The 6,297-nt window shown below is 36.9% G+C and overlaps 1 long non-coding RNA gene across 1 annotated transcript; it reads left to right on the top strand.

Annotated features, from left to right (window-relative positions):
- The first annotated feature begins 541 nt into the window (after window positions 1-541).
- LOC135201246 (uncharacterized) lies at window positions 542-1,168 on the top strand. The gene is made up of 3 exons (XR_010311466.1): window positions 542-645; window positions 890-972; window positions 1,121-1,168. It is a non-coding gene; the product is annotated as an uncharacterized LOC135201246 (long non-coding RNA).
- The last annotated feature ends 5,129 nt before the right edge of the window (window positions 1,169-6,297 follow it).

Below are 6,297 nucleotides of genomic sequence, written 5' to 3' on the forward strand. Positions count from 1 at the left end.
TTTGTCCATCCAAGGGTTACGATGAATGTCAAATATAAACTAAAGGTAAGGATTAATTACATACATTAACTCTTTTTAGTAGTACATCTTGATATATCTACAGTAATTAACATATTGCATTCACAACTTTCTGTAGTGTATATTTTGTACACTAAATTTCTTTTTGTTACTTTTTCCTTCCAGAACAACCATTTTTGCAACACACTCCAGGTTGTTACTACAAGTGTCATCAAGGGATAACTACTACAAGTAGAAGCACCATTTTTGGATGGAAAAAACCCTTCAGGAAAGCATACGTATCACATGTAACATGTGTGTAACAAGTATGAACAGTAAGGTTTTTACATACAGTATTACATATTACATACGTACATAACTTTTTTTTACAGGAATTTCTTTCCAACCAAGTTTGATTATGTTACAATATGTAGTACATGTTAGTAAACCACTGTACGTATGGTTTACTGTATGTAACTTACTAAACATACATAAAACATGACTTAACTTTGATACTTTTTTGGTACAATTCCAGAAAACAGGACCCCCTCCATGATGCAGGCTATGGGGCCACATAAAACTTTGTCCAGGGGTTTACTACATAACATAGCACGACCAAACTGTAAACTATGTACTACTGTACTAAAGGTTAAGGAAATTATACATAGTACATATAGTAAACATACATTAAGTGGACCAAGATCTCTCACAGGGGATAAAGTGATCAAGGTCCCCTCATGGAATTACATTACATACTGTACACTCCTGCTGAACAGGGGGTGTAGACCAATCATTTACAATATTAAACCACTGTATGGTGCATATTACTGTAGTAACTTACTATGCATAGAGTACTTACTGACATACTAATTATTTTTTGTACATTCCAAAGAACCCCCTGAATGATGTAGGCTATGGGGCCACATAAGACTTTGTCCATCCAGGGTTACGATGAATGTCAAATATAAACTAAAGGTAAGGAATTAATTAACATACATTAACTAAGTTTTTATACATGTTATTTATATGTGATATTAAACCACTGTATGGTGCATATTACTGTATGTAACTTACTATGCATAAGAGGTACTTACTGACATAGAATTATTTTTTGTACTTCCAGAACCCCCTGAATGATGTAGGCTATGGGGCCACATAAGACTTTGTCCATCCCAGGGTTACATAGCAGACATTTTTAAACTAAAAGTAGGAATTAATTCACATACATTAACTTTTTTACTCTTGATATAACTCAAAGTAAGGAATTATAAACTAAAAGTAAGGAATAATTAACATACATTAACTCTTTTACTCTTGATATCTATATTTACATATTGTATTCAGGACTTTGTGTAGTATTTTGTACTAATTGTGTTTTATACTTTTACCTTCCAGAGCTACCAGACTGGGATTTTAGTGTACTCCAGATCTACAAAGTGTGCAATGCATGTATACGATAGTGACAGTGTTTAGTGTATACCCTAAGGATTAAGTGTAGTGTACATTGTTCTTTTAGTGTCACAAGAGTTTAATAAAGAATTATACTTCAAGAAAACCATCCTTTGCCATGGAATACCACACTACACATCATGCAATCTACTTGCATGTCACACAGGTAAGGTCTCTAACTTTTTCTTAGTTTAAGGCATATTTCCAAGTGTCGTTCCGGCTTACGACGATTTTCGGCTTACGACGCGCCTCAAAGAACGGACCCCCCGTCGTAACCCCGGGGACTGCCTGTATTGGGAAAATGATCACTGTGTCAAGTCATCAATTGTGTTTTCCAATCTAATCTGTCAACTATACTTTGTTGAACATAGAGTTAAGTTCTACAGAGGAAATGTTCCATGTGTTTTTGAATAATATGTTGCTAACTTCATCATCATTTTATACAACATATGTCATTTGAAATCTATAAGTTCTTCTACCTTTACTTCCTGCTCTATTTGAGTTGAAACAGTTTTACAGTCCCACCTATTGGGTTGTGAGCTAAAATCCCCTACTATTAAAAACATAGGTTCTTTGGCATTTTAAGTAATTCTCCAAGTTTTATCAAATATTGTAATTTTTATTTTGGTTGTTGTATAAATTATAAATGATATAATTATAGATTTAATTCGAATTTTAATACCTGATATTTTTGGAGGGCAGCTATGTTTACAGGTACTTTGTCATAACATACTTTGTTTATGTACATATATGGCTGTACCTAAAATTTCCTTCTTCTACCTGTGATATTGATATTAAGGTATATTTACCTATTTGTTGGAAATTGTATTATTGGACATTGTTGTAGACATATATCATGGGTTCATATTCCTTTAATAACCTTTGTACTTCTCCCAGGTTATAATCTGTCTGTAAGACCATTTACTTCCATTGTATAATATAAACTATTGAAAATATTATGTTATATCGGTCGTGTTTTGTTTTTCTTTTTTGTATTATCATCACTTGAATTTTTTTTCTAAAATTTTTTTACCACATTCAGTTGTTTATCTTTATAATATTTTAAGTTTTTTGGCTCAATGCATACATCCTTTTTCATGGGTGTTTAAATCGTGGCCTCTTCTTTCTATATTTCATAAATTTCTTATAATATTTGTTAAGCAATCTTTTGTAATATTTTTGTTATCATTGCACAAAGCAATGAAAGCAATCATTGCAGCCACATGTGTGTCATGTATATATACTGCTTTATTTGTTCTTATTGGTACCTGATTATTGGGGTGATGAGTAATCTCATCACCCTTGACATAGTCAACATCATCCATGGTATGGGTTCTCCTCCCCACTTCTTTGGTTTTTTTGGGATCTCTGCATCCATAGGTTTTATTATTATTTTTTAGGAGATAAGGTAGGTCCACATTTTGTTTTTTGTTCTTTCTTTTTCATATTTTTTGGTTTTTGGTTTGACCGATGTTTCTCTGATTATAGTTGGGTTTCTTTGTTTTTGGTGGTGTTATCTCTAAGGTCTTTTTTTTTCTTTAATTTTCGGTACATCACACTTCTACTTCCACCTCTGTGATAGTATTTTTGCTTGTGCTTCTATATGCATTAACACCTCAAATGAATTTGATAGAATATTATCTAATTCATTTGCACTTGTTTCCTGATTTTTTACTATCTTTAGTTTTTTTCTGCAATATTACAGACTCTTCTTGAGACCTACTTTGTTGCATCTTGTTACCTTCTATCTGTATGTTTTTTGTTTCATTACTGGTTCCTGTTATAGAAGAATATGTACGTTTCTTAACAGGATCTTGAATTCCTCTCACTTTAATTCTAATTTAGCCTCTGCTATAGGCATGCCTGTCCTTTCTTTTAACATTTTTAGTTCAGTGTTGTATAGTTAATGCATGCATTCTTTGGATCTTGCATGAATGATTCTGCTCACAGTTTACACACTTAGGTTCACCGCACTTCCATTTGGTGGTGTGTTCTGTAGATCCACAGTAAGCGCACACCGGTTCATTCCTACAATTTCTCTTTGTGTGTCCATACTTACTGCAATTTTGACACTGCAGTGGTTTTGGAATATAGGGTCTTAATTCTCTATTTTGACCTAGAATTTTATTTTTTGAGGTAGATCTGAACCCTCAAATTTTATTTTTGCTATTTTTAGTATTTGTTTATTACCTCTTTTGCTTATTGCATCATAAACCTCGCATCCTCTACCTTGGGGTATCTCTTTTTGAGAGAGTCTAACAGCATTTTCTTATTTATTGGCTCGTCGTTATTGTCAGGAAGTACGATGGTACCCTGGATACTGTTCATATTATCATGTTTTTTTACTTGACAATAATGTTATCTATTGTTTTTAAAGACAAATAATCTTCAGACTGACTTTTTGTTGTAGTTCTATAAGCCAAGTCTTTTCTTTTATTTTTCTGAACGACATTTCTGCCGTTGGATGGCTATTAATAAGCAATTTTTCCAATTTCAAAGCTGAAATATTTTGTTCTGCTTCCATAGTAAGAAACCTTGACCAACTTCCACTCCCAAAGAGGGAGTCAAGTGAGTCAAAGTTGGGTCATGGTCGGTACTTAGGTTTCCTTGGTCTGGTATATGGTATTAAAGTTTTAATACCAACCTGGTCTTTGTGACTTGAGCTTTCTTCAGAGTGGTCCAAATCCGTTCCAGAAGTCATGAGGGGGTTTGTTAAATTTTCCATATAATTAAGATTTAAATTTCGTCCAGGATGAGGTCCCTCTCACCAGGGAGGCCCACTGGGGGAGGAGCAATACTGTTACACCATGGTAACTGCCCTGGGACACTCACCTGGATATACGCCATACCCACAATGCCTTAAGGGTCGTCAGTCCCATGAGATCGGACCCAGCACTGCAGGCATGGCTTGACATAAAAATTTCTCCTCGCTCAACCACGTCAGGTACTTTATGTTTTACGGGTGAAGTGGCATGCCGTCCAACTCCACCCTCCATCAAGTTATAAGAGCAGTCAATTCAATAGTCCAAAATCATGCCAAGGTCGTCAACAAAAGAAGAAGAAGGGAAGAGCGAAAATTTATAAGAGGAGGAGTAAAGGAGTTAAAGGTCCCAATGTTCAGTTGGATCCAAAGCAGAGAGCATAGGCGTAAAGGGGCATACTCTCTCTGCAGTGGATCCCTAAGCCCCCCACCTCGTCAAGGAGTTGGGATCAGGGGGCGCCTCTTCGGAGGTGGTGCCAGTTGGTTCTGGCACTCCCGCCTCTTAGGAGGCAGTGCCCGTGGTTTCTGGCACTCTTGCTTCTATAGAAGCAGAGCCAATAATTTCTGGTACTCCTGCCTCTGTGGAGGCTGTGCCAGGAGTACCTGGCACTCCCACCTCTCTGGAGGCTGTACCACCTGTAAATGCTTTCAAGGATACACCAATATCCGATCCTCACACCCCTCCTCAAGCGACACCAGCTTTGTCTGCTGTTCCTGAGACTGATAACCCTTTAAAAAGGAAGGCAGCCTTAAACAATCGGTCTCCTTCCAGGAAAAAAGAGCAGGGTTGTAAGCTGAAAGCTCTTAAAAGAGGCTCTAATGTAACAGCCTCTAAAGGAAAGTAAAATTCATTAATTTTCTCCAGTGGAACTGTCAGGGATTAAGAGCCTAAAGCTGGGAAAGAGTTAAGGCTGCTCATATCAGAAGTGTCTCCTGTTTGTATAGCTCTGCAGGAGACCATGATTGGTAATAATATGGTGCCCCAGCCCACGAGAGTATACATCCTATCACTCCACCTATAATTTAAATGTTGGAAGCCATGGTGGTGTTGTTTTGTATGTTCGAAATGACACCCCACAAAATCCTATTATTATTCATTCAGCATTGCAAGTGATAGGTGTGCAGATCCATTTGCAAAGAAAGTATACAGTATGCTCTCTCTATCTACCACCTAACGAAGTCTTCCCCATCAATGAATTCAAATCTCTTATTCAACAGTTACCACGTCCTTTTGTTATTTTGGGAGATATGAATAGCAGAAACCCTCTTTTGGGTGACATCATCACCAATCAAAGAGGAAGGTGCTAGGTTCCATCATAGAAAATGAAAATGTGGGGATCCTCAACTCTGGGGAGTCTACGCATTTTCATGTTCAAACGGGCACGTTATCAGCAATTGATTTATCTATATGTAGTGATGACTGTCTTATTGACTTTAATTGGAGAACTATAAATGATAGATTTACCAGTGACCATTTTCCGATAGTGGTGAGTGTAGCATCAAGTCCTCCATCTTCAAGGCTACCCAAATGGAACATTGGTAAAGCTGATTGGTCAACATTCCAGGAGCACAGCTTAATAGATGACTGCTGATGACTTTCCCTGTGTAGATGACGCTCTTGACTTTTTGAATACAATAATGTTCTCAGCTGGTCTTCAATCTATACCTAGGACTTCGGGCAAAATTTGTCCGCCGAACCAGTCCTTGGTGGACACGTAAATGCCAGGAAACTCATAGAACTATGAGATCTGCCATTCACCAGATACCGCAGACCGAAAATGTGAGTATTATCGTGTAGAGTTTCGAAAAGCGAGAGCTCATTTTCGCATGGAAATCAAAAAAGCACGAAAAGAATCTTGGACAATATTCATATCTTCACTAAATTCAAAAACTCCTCTGACTCTAGTTTGGAAGAGAGTTAGAAAAATAGCAGGCAAGTTCACTCCTTGTCAACCTCCAGTATCAAGATCAATGGTTGCGAGGTAGCAGACCCCCAGATAGTGGCAAATGAGTTTGGCTAATCATTTTGCTAATGTTGCGAAGAAAAAAATGATGATAGACCCTATTCAGCTCAAAGACGGATAATGGAA

The sequence above is a fragment of the Macrobrachium nipponense genome, chromosome 28 (genome assembly GCF_015104395.2).
Source record: "Macrobrachium nipponense isolate FS-2020 chromosome 28, ASM1510439v2, whole genome shotgun sequence".
Classification (NCBI taxonomy): domain Eukaryota; kingdom Metazoa; phylum Arthropoda; class Malacostraca; order Decapoda; family Palaemonidae; genus Macrobrachium; species Macrobrachium nipponense.